An 18,126-nucleotide genomic window follows, 5' to 3' on the forward strand; every position below is an offset into this window, starting at 1 on the left:
AGGCTGAGTATGAAGCAGCACTGGCAGGGGTCCAATTATGCATAGCAGCAGAAGCAAAGAAAGTAGAGCTTTCCACGGATTCGCAGTTGGTAGCAAGTCATTTTGATGGGACATACGAAGCACGTGAGCCGACAATGATAGCTTACTTAGAAAAGCTCCGAAGTGCGACAGCAACACTTAATCAATTCGTAATCAACCTAATACCACGTGGGCAAAACACTCAGGCAGATGCATTGGCAAAGTTGGCAAGTTCAAGTTTCAATAACTTAGAACGCACAGTGATGGTTGAGGTTCTGGAGCACAAAAGTATAGACGAAAAAGAGAAAAAGGAAGTCAATTGTGTGGCGCAAAGCCGAGAATGGTATGACGACATTCTGGCATATAAATTGCAGGGTGTACTTCCGACAAATAAAAGCGAGGCACAAAGGATCAAGAAGGATAGCGTCTGGTTCATTATGTTTCGGGGCATGCTGTACAAGAGAGGCTTCTCACTGCCATTGCGTAGATGTCTAACGGCATATGAGTCAGCGAGACTGATAGAAGAAATACACGAGGGTGATTGCGGTAATCACTCAGGCGGCAGGTCAATGTCCTTAGAAGCAATGAAAAGAGGGTATTATTGGCCGACAATGAGCTCAGATACTCTATCCTACGTCAAGAAGTGTGACAAGTGTCAGAAATTTGGTCCAGTGATAAATCAACCACCTAACGACTTAACACCTATCCTCAACCCTATCCCATTCGCCCAATGGGGGATGGATATTGTCGGACCTTTCACTTCGGCAACGGGTGGCCGTAAGTTTTTGATAGTAGGAATAGACTACTTCACGAAGTGGATCGAGGCGGAGCCGGTTGCGAAGATAACTGCTAATGAGGTGAAGAAGTTTATCTGGAAAAACATTTTCACCAGATTTGGGTTGCCGATAGCAATGGTATTTGATCACGGCTCGCAATTTGACTGTGATCTGGTCAAAAATTTCCTCAGCATATATAAGGTGAAGTTTGCATATGCCGCAGTTTGTCACCCTCAATCCAATGGCCAAGTTGAAGCCGCTAACAAACAAATACTAACCGCACTGAAAAAGAAGATTGACGACGCCAAAGGCCTTTGGGCAGACTTGGTGCCGGAAATATTATGGGCTAACAGGACGACAACAAAAGAGACGACAGGAGAATCACCTTTCAATCTGGCGTTTGGATCAGAGGCTGTCATCCCTGCAGAAGTAGGGTTACCGACATTTCGAGTGCAACACTTCTGCGAGGACCAAAATGATTTATTATTACGACAGCAGTTAGATTTCTTACCAGAAGTAAGGTTAACGGCTTCCATAAAGTCTGCAGCCTACAAAAACAGAATGAGCCAAGCCTACAACAAGCGCGTCAACCATAGGCCGTTAGAAGATGGAGACCTGGTGTTGCGTAGAACAGCTGCAACGGGAAAAGGGAATACCGATGGTAAATTCACGGCAAACTGGGAAGGTCCGTATCAAATATGCGAAACAATACGCCAAGGTTCCTATCGTCTTATGACATTAGAGGGAACCCAGTTGAAAAATGTTTGGAATGCAGCTGTCCTAAAAAAGTATTATGCTTAATCCTATGTATGTTGTATTAAGTTAGCTAAATTTGATATTATTTGGTACTTAGATGTCGGCATAACTATTCCGTATGTATTTTGTACTTATTATTTCTAAGGACTCCTTTGTACGCAAATTTAATTTTGGCGGAGAGCCGTTAATAAGAAATGAGAAGCAAAAATGAGAACCATCTGCCCACTTTCGATATGGACTGGCAAACGGCCTAGCTAGCCGTAACAGCCATTCAAGTGCCGAGATGGTTGGATAACTATGCACCTCAAGGTGAGTTGAATAGACGGTCTGATCCACTGTCGTTGCTCAGCCTGCTAAAGGTCGCAAGAGCGGATTTATTCAAGAGGAATAATGGATTTTTGTTCTCTTCAAATCCATCACGGCAGTATATTGTTCAAGGACAATACTGAGTTTCACGAATAAATGCTAAGGCATTTACCCGTAAAACTGCGGGGCAAGCGTATTACGAATATTATGAATAATAAATAAAATTAACTAGAACAAGCAAAATTGACAGCTAACAAGAGCACAGGAGCAAATATCACAGATAAAAAATAAAAGCATGGTCATCAAAAGAGTGGATTATCATATGCAGCTGATAGTAATTAAATAGTGTGCTAATAAAACAGTTAGATAAGCAAAATGCTTGTCCCTTATCGGACATAATTATACAGATAAGCAAAATGCTTGTCCCTTATCGGACATAATTATACATACATAAGTTTTTTAATAAAGAAGTTGAAGCAGAAACAGATAGATGACGGCCCAAATATTTCAGTTCTCCTTGGAATCGGACTCCTTCCCTAATCTGTCATCATGGGGAGGAGTAGCAAGAAGGACGTCATCAAACTCCTCTTCAGGAAGGCCGCGAGGGTCGAGATTCTTCATTGTAGCAAGGCTGGGAGGGTCATCAAAATACTCCTGCTCATAGCTAGTGGGAGATAGATGTCGGTCAGAACCGTACGCATCCTCCACTGCCTGCCATTTCTCCTCATCCCACTCCTCGGCCTTACAAACGCACCGATGCGCAGCAACCCAACCGCCGGTATAGCGATCAACCAACTTGTTACGGTACAAGTCCGACCGTAAAAACCGATTGACAGCTCTACGCTTTATGGCCGGCTTTTCCGAACGCAGTAATTCAAGGCTATCCTCGGCCCTCTTCCTGCCGCTCTTCTCGGCTTCCAATTGCTGCTCAAGATCAGCAATTCGAGCCTTCAGCTGAGTTTGATCCTCAAGCTTCTTGAAAAGCTCATCACGGTCAGCGGCTTTGCTCTCCATCAGCTTCAGCTTGCCCTTATATCCTTCAACCTCAGCATTGTGGGCCCTGCGTTCATTATCAGCCTTTTTCAGAACAAGCTCCGCCTTGTCTGCCTGCCTCTGATAGTGCCTATACATATGGACGACCTCAACAGCAGAGTTGACGGTCTTCAAAAAAAAAAAAAAAAAAAAATAATAATAAAATAAAATAAAAAATATATATATATATATAAATAAAAGAGAAGAAAGAAATAAAATAAAAGTTTAAGTGACATACCTTCAGTAGGCTGTTCATCATTTCACCACAAGGAGCCACAACACGGCCAGTAGGCCTATCGGCAGGAGTGGGTAGATCTTTCAGCATTCGCCAGCCAAGGCTACCCCCAGATGACGGATCATCAAAATGAACAGACTCACCTCTGTTCACCATCAGCGTTGGGCGCCAAGGCTCACTGGCATTACCAGCTGGGAAGGCCGAGAGCTCATCTGCTACTTCTTGAGGAATTTTTACATGTGGTACCTCAATGAACTCCGACACAGAAGCTGGAACAAATGCATTCTGGCCGCTAAGACCAGATGCGCCGATGTTAGCCCGAGTGGTCACCTTGGTAACAGTAACGACCTTCTCGGCTTCAGAGCGGGGCGGCTGCAAGGACGACAGGTCGATATCACCGACGTCATCCTCGTCCAAATCCACAACGCTAAGCTCGGCAGCGGGAGCTTTTGGCTGACTGGTTTGTTGGTCAGAAGCGGGAGTTGTCTTTCGCTTCTTGGACTGATCATGGTCGCTGGCTGACGTAGCCCTTTTTGACCTGCCGGCACCACCACCCCTCCTAAGGGGAAGAACAGTGGATCCCGCTGGTTTCGATTGAGAAACAGCCGTCATATCTCTTCTATCTCTTCGCTTACCCCTTTGAGCTCTGGTAGCAAACTTGGGAAGATTGTCGAGCTTTTTCTGGGGGTTGGGAGGGCATTGATGCTTGACGCTGCCGTCAGGATAAAGACCGAGTCGGGCGTTGTCTAATTTGTCAACACCTGTTTAAAATCGTGACAGATGAACGGTTAAACCAACGATAAGAACCACGGAAATATCAGACAAATGACGAATCAGGGAAAAGTTAAAAACAAAAAATAATAATAATAATATAGGGAAAGCATGCAAGGAAAGAATTACAATATAAGCATAAAACACGAAAACTGTGTGCATATAAATGACTAAATCATACCCATTGCGTCAGTATGGCAGAGACCGACATGAGACAGGGGAGCGTTGCCCAGAATATAGTTACAGTTGGGCAGCCACTCCCTTGGAACGGCCTTAATTTGTCTACCCTCGTTAACATAAATACATTCAAAAAACCGAAAAGCTTTTCGTTCGAGCTTGCCTAAACTTCTATCCCTAAGTGTATCAAACCAGGTATGAGGAGGATAGAAGGTTCTTCGCAAAGCAAAGTTGTCAGGAACCTTTAGAAAATAAAATTGATTCTGCCAATTCTTACAGCTGGTCAGCTTTGGCCACACTGTAATTTTACCGCTAGTAGTGAGAAGAGACCACCAACCAGGTGATTGACTGTCTTTTTTAAGACGGTGAATCTTACGAATAAGATTCAGAGTTAGCGGAAAATCCATATAAATCATTGTCCATACTAAAGACACAATATTGCGAACAGCAGGAGGAGTTAACTGGGCGATGCAAATATTCCAGGCCCTAAACATTTTTTCGATGAAGTGATGAAGCGGAAAGCGGAGTCCGAACTCCAGATGTTTGGCGTACACGGCAATGTGCCCAACTGGGCAGTCAAACACAGTGCTACCAGAAGGCGGTAGAGTAAGAATATAGTCATCAGGAAGCCCGAAAAACCTCTTCCCAACACCGCAATAATCCTTCTCGGCAGCAGTTGCTAGCCATTTGTCGTCAATAACGACAGTCTTTACCTTTAGCGTATCGGCCATCACTAGAGGTCGTCGGTATTGCTCATCATCCTCTTCTGAATTGTAACCTTCGTCTAATGCTTCCTCGGCGATGATTTGTTCGCCTAGGTTAATGTCATCATTGATATCGGAGTCAGTCTCTGAGTTATCGGACCCAGACTGCCGTCCACTTCCGCCAGCTCCTTCTTCCTCTCCCTGATTTTCACTACCTCCGTCTTCTTCATCTGAAATCTCGTCCCTACCCGATGCTGCGATGCGTTCAGTAGATCCCATGTCTTCTTCATTAGGACCTGACGCTTCGGCTTCAGGATCAACAAGAGGCTCTTTACCAGGACGCCTATTAGCGCTCTCGGCCTGGTTAGGATCAACGCTAGGACGTTTAGTTCTCGGCATTTTCTGAACGCCGATTTTACCGAGATTAGACCCGTATTCGTCGAGGAAGATATATGATTCAATGTCCTCAATAACACTGATAGATTCAAGTTCAACAAGATCAAGGTCTTCTAATATACCAATGTTAACAAGCTGAGAAGGCTTTTCAGCTTCCTTTTCTGACGCTGAGGACAAGTGCACAAACGGGTCAGCCTCACAGGCCTCACCCGCAATAGAATTTTTTATAGATTCACGCATAACCAACTCAACACACACAGAAACATCAAAACCCACTACATACAAGTCACAAACATCGAGCAATAAAATTAAAAAGAGAAATTCAAAGTTTTTTTTACCTCTACACGAAGCGAACAACTTCGACGAATCGCAAAAATAGAACGGAGCAACTAAGTCTCGAAGTAGCTAAATTCCGTCGACCAAAGTATGACCCAAGAAAATCTTCGCACGAACAATCACTCGGAGTAGCAACAGAACCGTTTTCTGGGAATTTCTGAGAGATTTTTTGGGAATTTTTTGAGAAATTTTTTCGCAAAAGTAAGATGAAATAAAGAAACTGTCCGTATTCCTTATTTATACCCCCGTTGAACAGTAGTTTGATTTGACACTTGGTGCATGAAATCCAACGATGAGGATTAAAGCACCTCTTCATCAAGAATCGCTAGACGTCTGACACGTGACCCCATACTTTTTGCTTATTTTCAATTTTTCCCGCCCAGAACATTTCCCAAATAAAACATATTTAAGACATAGTAACCTATCGGTAAATCGGAGATTTTTATCTCCAAGTACTTATGTTCGTGTTGAGCATAGCACTATCGGTGCTTTGCTCACCTTGGGGGTAAATCGGAGATTTTTATCTCCAAGTACTTATGTTCGTGTTGAGCATAGCACTATCGGTGCTTTGCTCACCTTGGGGGTAAATCGGAGATTTTTATCTCCAAGTACTTATGTTCGTGTTGAGCATAGCACTATCGGTGCTTTGCTCACCTTGGGGGTAAATCGGAGATTTTTATCTCCAAGTACTTATGTTCGTGTTGAGCATAGCACTATCGGTGCTTTGCTCACCTTGGGGGTAAATCGGAGATTTTTATCTCCAAGTACTTATGTTCGTGTTGAGCATAGCACTATCGGTGCTTTGCTCACCTTGGGGGTAAATCGGAGATTTTAATCTCCAAGTACTTATGTTCGTGTTGAGCATAGCACTATCGGTGCTTTGCTCACCTTGGGGGTAAATCGGAGATTTTAATCTCCAAGTACTTATTTTTGTGTTTAGCATAGCACTATCGCTACTTCGCTCACCTTGGGGACTATTCGGAAGTTTTTCATTCTGTAAATATATATTTTGCAGTTAAAGTGCGAACGTTGACTCCTTATCAACGTCCCCACTTGGGGGGCTAGTTGTATGGGATAATACCGACAACATAGCCGTTTGGCCGATAAACACCTTAAATGTTACAAATTATATGTACAATTACTAAGCTAGCTTAGTATCCACAATAGCCGGTTTTTCGGCCACGTGGAGAGTAGCTTAAAACCACGCAGGCACCTGCCACCTATAAGGTCGGTGCGCCACCTATAGGGGTGTGTGGCACCTTCTTGGTTATCCCCCTATATATACCCAGCCACATTTTCATATTAAAGGGACAATCTCAATCTCTCTCTCTACACCTCTTTCTCTCTCTTCAAACCTTCTTCCTCAGTTTACTAACTTTAGCATCGGAGCGGTTATTCCCGGATAACCCCCGGGCTAAGTTATCTGTGTTGACTGTGCAGGTATCAAATTGGACGGTAAACCTTTACCAACCCCCAAGACATCTCGGTATCGGAACTCACCCGGAACAGTATATAATAACATTGTGCATTTGTACATGATACAATTGTATTACGAAACGAATACACAAGTAAATGGAATTAAACATTTTATCCAAGTCGCGTAAAGGAATAGGGTAGATAGTCATGTGAGACTCCGTGATCCTATTACTAATTCATAGAAAGCCAGTATAGCTTACCTATATTAGGACAACATTCGTACATTCCATTTATTCTTGCATTTATCCTATTCTGCAGGAATTTAAAACGTTCATCACAACAGTTAATACAATGCTTATTATAAAGAGGTCATAGATCTGAGTAGGAGTAGTTGAAACTTGAAATTGTGGAATGGAGTTAAACTTCCTAAAGAGTACGATCGTGGTCCAATGTTACATGCAAAATTGTGCATTGCGACCAAAATACTTGTTATTTCCCAAAGAGGCATACAAATTGCGTGGTCCAAATGAAGCAAGACGCCAATCTCTGGATTGTTACTACTGTTTTTGGTTAGTTTGATCTAGTGCTGTCAAATTTCAAACCGAAACCGTTTAACTGTCCGAAACCGACCGACCCAAATGAGAACCGAACCGATTAAAAACCGAATTTTTTGGAACCGAAAACCGACCCGAACCGTATTTTAGTAAACCCGAAACCGAATCGACCCGAGTAATGGTAAACTGTTTAAGAACCGAACCCGTTAACAAACCGAACCGAATATAAACCGAACTGAAAGAAAACCGAACCGAAAGAGAACCGAACCGTATCTAAACCGAAACCGGTTCCAACCCGAAACCGTTTAAACTGGCATAAAAACCGTTTACACCGAACCGTTAGCAAACTGCTACCCGTTTGCACCGAACCATTTAAAAACCGAACTGATTGTAAACCGAACTGGTTATAAACCGAACCGTCTATGAACCAAACCGCTTATAAATCGAACCGTTTACAAACTTATTTATTTTTTTTTTATTTTGAATAGTACAAACTTTTTTATATAATTAAATGGATTGAATATTAGAAATCTTAGAATATATTTAGCATATATTCCAAATTTATCAATTTTTCTAAAGAGCCACACACAATATTCCAAACTTATCATTAAATCTGCAGACTACCGGATTCTCTAGAACAATCAAAGATGGAAATTTTGGAACTTGGACAGGACAAATTCAAGTGTCTCAAACTGTTAGACATGGATTCAATGGAAAAAAAGCTTTTCATTAAATCAATAGGAAGATTCTAACTCCATAGGCCATTGAATATCACAGTTAATTGCATATCCTGAATAGTTTGAAAAATCATAAAGGTTAGGATCCCTTAGAGTCAATTCAAAGGCTTGCTATATTTTTCTCAATTGTTTTGAATGAACTTCAAATGTAAGAGGAGAGCTACCTTCAAAATACCAAGGTTTTATACTTCCAACTTCTAAATTCATCAAGTTTTCATCTAGATGAAACACAGTAACAATGTACTCAAATTTACCCCAAGCAAATAATACAATCACAAAGTGCATTGACCAACAGCAACAGCAGAACAGCAGCAACAGCAGAGACAAGCAGCAAGTCAGCAGAACAGCAGCAGCAGAACAGTCAGTAGACACAGCAGAGACAGCAGCAACAGCAGAACAGCAGCAGCAGAACAGCAGAGACAAGCAGAACAGCAGAACAGCAGAGACACAGCAGCAGGGCCAGCAGCAGACATGGCAGAACAGCAGACAAGCAGAACAGCAGCAGCAGAACAGCAGACAAGCAGAACAGCAGACAAGCAGAACAGCAGCAGCATAACAGAATAGCAGCAGACATGGCAGAATTCACCCCAAAGCATCGCCTAGGCTTGAGGAAAAAGAAAAGCTATATGTGAGCAGAATTCAGGAGGCAGGCAGGAGGAAAATAAGCTATTTAAAAAAAAAAAAAAAAAGATTAAAGAACGTCAATACCTTCCGAATTAGATGCAAAACTTTCATCTATCACTTCTTTACCAATTTCAAGGACGTCTTCTTCAATATCACAATCATAACCACGTAACCAATTTTGTGTGGTAACCAACGCCTCAACATTCTTAGGCAAAAGCGCACTCCTATACTTGTTTAAAATACGACCACCCATGCTAAAAGAAGACTCAGAGGCTACCGATGTTATAAGAATGGCCAAAACATCCCTAGCCATAGCAGCTAATATAGGGTACACCCTAACTTGAGATTCCCAATACTTGAGAACATCATAATTCTCCCCTTCAATATATGGGACACGAGTAGTAGTCAAATAATTATCAATCTCCATCGATGGTCGGTTTAATGGGCCATCATCATCATCGTCATCAATATTCTAGAAAAGTTCAAACAAAATGCTTTTATTAAATAATAAAATTAAAACATACAATTATTATTATGTAATTTTTTTAAAAAAGAAATTAATTACCTTGAATATGTCATCATCGTCACCATTTGATTTATCGGTCACAATTGGGATGGAGGGGGGAACAAATGTACTTGAGTTAAAACCGGAAGACATAGATGAATAAAAGTTATACAACTCCAAAAGAGCATCTTTAATCACCTTTGCCTTTTCATCACATGCCTCCTCAACATAAAGCACTTTCAACATCTTTCTCACTCTAATAAGCTTACAGCGAGGATCAAGAACGACAGCAATTGAAAGGATCAAACTATAATCATCCCAATAGCTCTCAAACTTTTCAAGCATCAGTTTTGCCATGGGTGCAAGTTTAGGGTCTATATGAGCTTTAGTTATCGTGTGCTCAATTTTCAAGACACTAGCAAAATACAAATTTGCAGTAGGATATTCTGAACCAGAAAATAACACAGTGATTTCATAAAATGGCTTTAGGAAATTACATATTTTTGCAATTGTATCCCATTCATCATCCGAAAGTTTGAATTCATAACCCATAAACTTATCGATAACCACTTTCAAGGCTTCCTTTGCTTCTAAAGCTTTTCGGAGCATCGTATAGGTGGCATTCCAACGAGTCACAACATCAAGACGTAACTTACCATTAAACACACAATTAGCCTCAAAAAGAGCATGCTCAAATTGAGTAAGCCTAGAGTCCGAAGAATCAGTATATTTACAAACTTCACGCAATTTTTGAACACTACTATCGACTTCTTTCAAACCTCTTTGAACAATAATGTTCAACACATGAGCTGAACATCGAATATGAAAAAATTTACCATTACAAGGAAGAGGAGAAGTCAACATTAAATCTTTCTTCAAAAGATCAACCATAAGATCCATGGATCGAGCATTATCAACAGTAATTGCAAAAGCTTTACCCTGAAGCTTCCACTCCCCAATAAGTTTAAACACAAATTTTTCTATCTCAACACCAGTATGAGGAGGACCACAATACCTAAAATTCAGAATTTTAGACCTTAGACACCAATTTTTGTCAACATAATGTGCAGTTAAAGTGAGATAACCTCGATTAGTGCATGCTGTCCACAAGTCACAAGTGAAGCTAACTCTACCTTCAATTCCAGAAAAATTTTGCAACAACAAGGACTTAAACTTATCATGCTCAACAATACAATATTTCAAAATAGTGTTTCTACACACATGCTTCACATTAGGGTTCAAATTCGTAAAAACTTCCCTAAGGCCATGATGCTCCACAATACTTAAAGGATAGGAATGCAAAATTATAGCTTTAGCAAGCAATTGTAAATGACGAGTTTGATTAAACAAAGGCTGAACACCACTTTCTTTATGTCCAGGATGATGTGGATGTTTTTTCATGCATGAGGTAGTATGAGCTTTACAAGTGGAGGTACCAGCCGTACCTGGTGCTTTATATTCATTACCGCAAACATTGCATCGGGCATATCTTATCAGAGCAACACCAACCAACTTATCAAAAAAGGTGTAATGCCTCCACAAATCTGATGTTCGTTGACGCTTACTACCACTAGTGTTAGTGACTTGTTGTTGAGAAGAATCTTGATTCTGAACATGTCTTGAGAATCTATAGTGTGCTCATCATAATTTCCAAACTCTTGCTCCATTACTAAAAAAATAGAAACAAAACCATGGGTGGGTCAGTATGTTACATACTGGTATTAATATACACATTCATCAATTTTAAAAAAAAGAAATTCAGATTTCTATATTCAAGTGATTAATCATTCGAACCTGAATCTGAAACTGAAAGAAACAAATCATATCATCAACATTCTTTGACATAGTACAAGTTTGACACTAGTTATAGGTAGAGGCTACTGCAACAGATGTTTTATTCAGTTCATTATTAAGATTATGTAACCCACTGGACAAAAAAAAGGCGGTTTGTCTATGTCTGTATGTTACATACTTGGTCCTGGAAAATAAGACAATGCAAAAGAGCTCATGGAGTCTTGTATAGTAATGGTCTAAGTTATTTAGAATAAATTCATTTCAAGTCCGTGAAAGATACTTTATCAAGTCTTAGTAGTTAGATGTCCTATCATTCAGGGAAGGATTTTGATGACAGTGTTTCCAATGGTTACAGGAAGCTCAATTGTAAAAAACTTTATAAAGACAACTGCAGATGCAATAGAGCACTCGAATGAGCAAACTTCCCTTTTGATTGCAGTAAAGTTATTACCAAAAACACAGAGAGAATACAAGAAAGCAAGATGAATAAGTAGTATCATTTCTCAAAATTTATAGGAAATTTATATGCTGAAAATGAAATAACAATTTCTTGATAAAACCTTTTTTTGATGCAGAGACTTCAGACAATACCATATTAAAGTGTTAACTTACTAGTCCAATACACTGACCCACCCATGGACAATGATGATCAAATTATCAAAGTAAATAATCACTGTATTCTACCTTATTTTCTTATTTTACAAAGTAATTAATGTCCTAGTGCTCATTATATATCAAATTATCAATATATTCTTCAGAATTCTATGCCAACGACAACAAATTCAACAATTAAACAAATAGCAGCAAATAAAATCACACTAACACTAATTTGCATAATTAATAGTTATAAAAAGCAGAGTATGTGAATACCTTGATACTTTACACCTGGTACAAGTAAACGATGGTAATCAGCAAACAAACGTCCAGCTTTCACCTGTAATTAAGAAAAAGAAAGGGTATTATAAAGCATATTACTCATTTCAAATTCTAAGAGGCCAAACATGACATGGGAAGACTAGATGAATTACAAAAGCAAGAGCCATAGGAGTTTCATCCAGGCAAAGTCAATACGTAAATAAATTATTGCTGCTATATTACCAATAGACATATAAAAGAGGCCAGACGCAAAGACAAAATAGCACATGTCACTAAATGCTCCGAAATGATAGGGCAAGGGACTTCTGATAATTCATTCAGAGTGAAAGCAAATTAGACCACTTGTCAAAAGAAAAATAGGTGAGACAGAAATTTGTTTTGATGTGAATTACAGTTTAATCTGAAAAAACAGACAGAAGCTCGAATTCAGAAGAAAATCTTATAAAAATTTCAATCAGCATCACATGGACTAATTTGTTTGAAATTGAACTTCACGACATCCCGAACAATGACCTAATAGGCTAATAAGGGTCCAAAGTTGGCGAAATTCGATAATGTTACACATAAGCAACCCTGCCTCACCAGTGGAAGAAAGGAAAACAACCTTGATACTTATATCAAATTGTTAACAATAATCCAGACAAAACAAGATTCAATTTTTGTATTCAGATATATAATTGAGTTATAATTATACAAGAAAAAACAATTTAAACTATATACAGTAACAAATTAAAAAAAACAACGCCAATTCATACCTGAATTTGGAGCAATTAGGGCAGCAAACACCAATGACTCCGTGAATGAGAGGCGCCGTGAGGATGAGAAGGAGAGGCGCCGTGAGAGGCGCCGTGAGGATGAGAAGGAGAGGCGCCGTGAGAGGAGAGGCGCTTAGCCGTGAGAAGAAGAGGCGCCGTGAGGACTGAGGATGAGTGGTAAGGTGAGAGTGGTAAAGTGAGAGTGAGAGTGAAAGGGTTTCAAAAGGGTGAGAGTGGTTTCATGTAAATCTAACCATTGATTTTTTTAATCTATGGTTCAGATTGGTGATCCATGTGTGTTGTGGGAGAAAGAATCTAACCATTGATTTTTTTAATCTATGGTTGAGAATGGTGATCCATGTGTGTTGTGGGAGAAAGAATCTAACCATTGATTTTTTAATCTACGGTTGAGAGTGGTGATCCGTGTGTGTTTGTGTGTTGTACATTCATCTACAAAAATATTATTCCTTCAATTCTTTAGTATTTTTTTGCCCCATTTGATCGGGATCAGTGTCCAAGACACGTATTAAAATATCTACTAGTATATCTTTATTTTCATACACGTAAAAATTATAAAAACGTTATATTAATAAAATGTATAAATAGATTAATTTAAAAAGATCACTAATGAGCTACTTCGTATAACTTTGTAGTTTGTACTAATACATACGAATAACGATGATACGAATATTTATCTATGAGATATTGAGATGGTTAGATACCACGTGTTAATAATGTGTAGTACATATGATCGATTGAACTGATCAATATGACCTTGTTAATTAGTCATTAGTGTCTTCTTTCATTATACAAATCAAATCACTTTGTAATATCTTCATAATTTCATGAAAATATATAATGATAAACGAGTCATAATTATCAGTCTTGTTGACTAATCAAGTATTGAATTACCAAATTGTAAATTTCCATTTCACAAGAAGTCAATAACTCATCAAGTCATGATTATGATTGTATGCGTAGTATATAAATGATTAAATAAGAAGCATATAATAACCTAATTGTATAACAATAATACATTAATACACTAACTCTTATAATCTACTTCGTAATAAACTAGTAAAATCAGTATGACTAAACTTGAAACAGAACATAATATGTATTTATAAAATAAATGAGAATTTGTTTATAATATGTTGCCTAAATATGAAATGATTCGCGACTTGCCGACTTTATTTAAAACTTGTGAACGCAAAAGGTTAGCAAGTACTATCAAATTTCAAACCAAAGCCATTTAACTGCCCGAATCCAAACAACTCGATAAACAATTTATTTTTTGAAACCGAAAACCGACCCGAACCGTAATTTAGTAAACTTGAAATGGAACCGATATGAATAACGTTAAAGTGGTTAAACCATCAAAGAACCGAACCAATTATAAATTGAACCGAAAAAGAACCGAACCAGTAAAAAACCGAACCGAAAAAGATCCGAACCAGTTATAAACCGAACCAAAAAAGAACCGAACTGTTTCTAACCCGAAACCGTTTCCAACCCGAAACTGTTTGAACCGGGATAAAAACCGTTTACACCGCACCGTTAACAAACCGCAACCCGCCTGCACCGAACCGTTTACTACCCGGACTGTTTACAACCCGAACCGAATTAAAACCGCTTAAGAATAAACCGAAACCGAATCGAACCGATAACTATTTAAACCGAACCAAAACCGACCCGCGAGACAATTAAACCGATTCCAAACCGACCCGATTAACTACCGAACCGATTTCAAACCGAACCAAAACCGAACTGTCAAACCGTTTTGACAGTGCTAGTTTGATCTACTGCCCCATCTTAGATTCTTAGGTAGTTTTGAACCTATGAGTTTTAGTCCAAACTCAATGCATTACCACTATGACAAAGGTAATTTGATGTTATTTATTGTATTAAAATTGTATTTAACCTATAAATTTACACATTTACTTAAATAAAAAAATAAAAATTTGGGGGGCCAGTGCCACCCAGGCCCCTTCATAGACCCGCCAATGCTAGTGGTGGTGCGTTTGGATTTTCTTCTTTATTACTCCGTAATCTGTATTTAAAAAAAAAAATCAAAAATAACATTTCAACCTTGCCGTTTATTTTTATTTGTTTCATACGAAGTATTCTCTTAATCTCTTTTAATGCTTGTGGTTGATGACACAAGAAACGAATGAAATTTAAAAGAAGATTATAACAATCTAAGATTTTAAATATCTAATACGAGTAATAGTTGAGTGACAAGTTTTTTATTGGTGAAAGTGAAATTACATCAAAATATCAATTTAATTAGAGACTTGTCCTTAAGGGAAAAAAAAATATATAACATCCTCTTGGCAAGTTCATTCTTAAAATCTTTTGTACGTACTATGTACTTTTTATAATTAATTTTTTTTTTTAAAAAAAACCTTATTTTAGTACCATATTGATGTTATATAAGTTTATTATTCTTCATTTCATAGTTTTATAATTAGCATTGCTTAACCCAATTATCTTTAACTAAAATTAACACAAACAAACCAAACTTAATTACATTAACGTTTATTTATTAGCCTATAATCCACACTTTTTAAGGAAAATTTGAGGTTTTGGGGTCAGGTGGAAAAAAGTGTTGAGACCCTAGGAGATATATCTCGAGTGTCATATAATGTCGTTTGAAACCATATATGAGCATTATATGTTGTGATAAACGTACGTGGTAGATTTGAGTTTACGAAATAACTGCAAGTTGTGAACGGGTAAAATGATTGTTTAAAGGCATATTGGATGGTTCCACCGACCCAATTTGACTCACGGAGGATATTAGGGACCATGGTAAACATCTCGGCAATTTTTATTTCCGAGCGAAAAAAGGTCAAAAAATTACAAAATTGAAGGCTATAATCCACGCTTTTTGAGGAAATTTTGAAGTTTTGGGGCATGGTGGTGAAAAGCCTTAAAACACTAAGGGATACATCTTGGGGTCATATCATGTCTTTTGAAACCATACAAGATCATTATATGTTGTAATAAACGTCCGTGGTAGGCTTGAGTTCACGAAATCACTACAAGTTGTGAATGGGTAAAATGACCGTTTAAGGGCATATTGGATGGTTCCACCGACCCAATTGGAATCTTGGAGGATATTAGGGACCAAGGTAAACATCTCGGCAATTTTTATTTCCGGGCGAAAAAGGTCAAAAAATTACAAAATTGAAGGCTATAATCCATGCTTTTTGAGAAAATTTTGAGATTTTGTTGCCCGGTGGCGAAAAGCCTTGAGACCCCTAAGGGATACGTCTCGGGGTCATATAATGTCGTTTGAAACCACATATGATCATTATATGTTGTTATAAACGTCCGTGATAGGCTTGAATTTATGAAATCACTGCAAGTTGTCAACGGGTCAAATGACCGTTTAAGGGCATATTAGATGGTTCCACCGACCCAATTTGACTTCCGGAGGATATTAGGCACCATAGTAAACATCTCGGCAATTTTTATTTCCGGGCGAAAAAAGGTCAAAAATTTACAAAATTGAAGGCTATAATCCACGCTTTTTGAGGAAATTTTGAGGTTTCGGGCACGGTGGCGAAAAGCCTTGAAACACTAAGGGATACATCTCGGGGTCATATAACGTCGTTTGAACCATACATGATCATTAAATATGTTGTAATAAACGTCCGTGGTAGGCTTGAGTTCAAGAAATCACTAAAAGCTGTGAACGGGTAAAATAACTGTTTAAGGGCATATTGGATGGTTCCAACGACCTAATTGGACTCTTGGAAGGTATTAGTGACCAAGGTAAACATCTCGGCAATTTTCATTTCCGGGCGAAAAAAGGTCTAAAAATTACAAAATTGAAGGCTATAATCCACACTTTTTGAGAAAATTTTGAGGTTTTGGAGCCCGGTGGCGAAAAGCCTTGAGACCCTAATGGATACATCTCGGGGTCATATAATGTCCTTTGAAACCACATATGATCATTATATGTTGTAATAAACGTCCGTGGTAGGCTTGAGTTTACGAAATCACTGCAAGTTGTCAACGGGTCAAATGATCGTTTAAGGGCATATTAGATGGTTCCACCGACCCAATTTGAGTCCTCCGAAAGATATTAGGGACCATGGTAAACATCTCGGAAATTTTTATTTCCGAGCGAAAAAAGGTCAAAAAATTACAAAATTGAAGCCTATAATCCACGCTATTTGAGGAAATTTTGAGGTTTCGGGGCATGGTGGCGAAAAGCCTTGAAACACTAAGGGATACATCTCGGGGTCATATAATGTCGTTTGAAACATACATGATCATTATATATGTTGTAATAAACGTCCGTGGTAGGCTTGGGTTTACGAAATCACTTCAAGTTGTGAACGGATAAAATGACCTTGTAAGGGCATATTGGATGGTTCCGCCGACTCAATTGTACTTACAGAGGGTATTAGGGACCATGGTAAACATCTTCACAATTTTTAGTTCCGGGCAAAAAAGGTCAAAAAATTACAAAATTGAAGGCTATAATTCACACTTTTTGAGGAAATTTTGATGTTTCGGAGCCAAGTGGCGAAAAGCCTTAAGACTCTAAGGGATACATCTCAGCGTAATATAATTTTGTTTGAAACCACAAATGATCATTATATGTTGTCATAAACGTCCGTGGTAGGCTTGAGTTTACGAAATCACTTCAAGTTGTGAACGGATAAAATGACCGTTTAAGGGCATATTGGATTGTTCAACCGACCCAATTGTACTCCTGGAGGGTATTAGAGGCCATGGTAAACATCTTGATAATTTTAGTTCCGGGCAAAATAAGGTTAAAAAATTACAAAATTGATGGTTATAATTTCTTGGCCATGTTTTTTGAGAAAATTTTGAGGTTTCGGAGCCCGGTGGTGAAAACCCATTCATTGGCTAACAGTTTATTTGTTGGTCTGTTTAGGTGTTTTTTTTAAGTTTCTAGTTCTCTTTGTAAATAAATATATAAATAAAGAGCAAGTCATAATAAACTAACTGAAATAAAAATTTATAGCAAATCTATTAGAGACATAGAGTATAAGAAATTTATCTCAAGGTAAAAATAACAAAATTTCTCTTCACAAGTTAATTACCACTTTCTTCTCATGACCAATAATGATTATCATTCAATAATCACATCTAAATCAACAACTAACATTATTCTTTTTAATAATTATTAAAAATTTAAAAAATACCCCACTTTAAGACTAACTAATAATCTTTCCAATTTCAAAAAAAAAAAAAAAAAAAAATCTTTCCAATAAACTCTATTTTGTCGATCAACCACCCACCAAAATCAATTCAAACCCCTCCATTTTCCCAATTTTCTCACCCCTTCTTTTTCTTTTCCTCACTCCACAACACTCA

Source organism: Chenopodium album, chromosome 19 (assembly GCF_948465745.1).
Source record: "Chenopodium album chromosome 19, dcCheAlbu1.1, whole genome shotgun sequence".
In the NCBI taxonomy this organism is placed as follows: Eukaryota; Viridiplantae; Streptophyta; class Magnoliopsida; order Caryophyllales; family Amaranthaceae; genus Chenopodium; species Chenopodium album.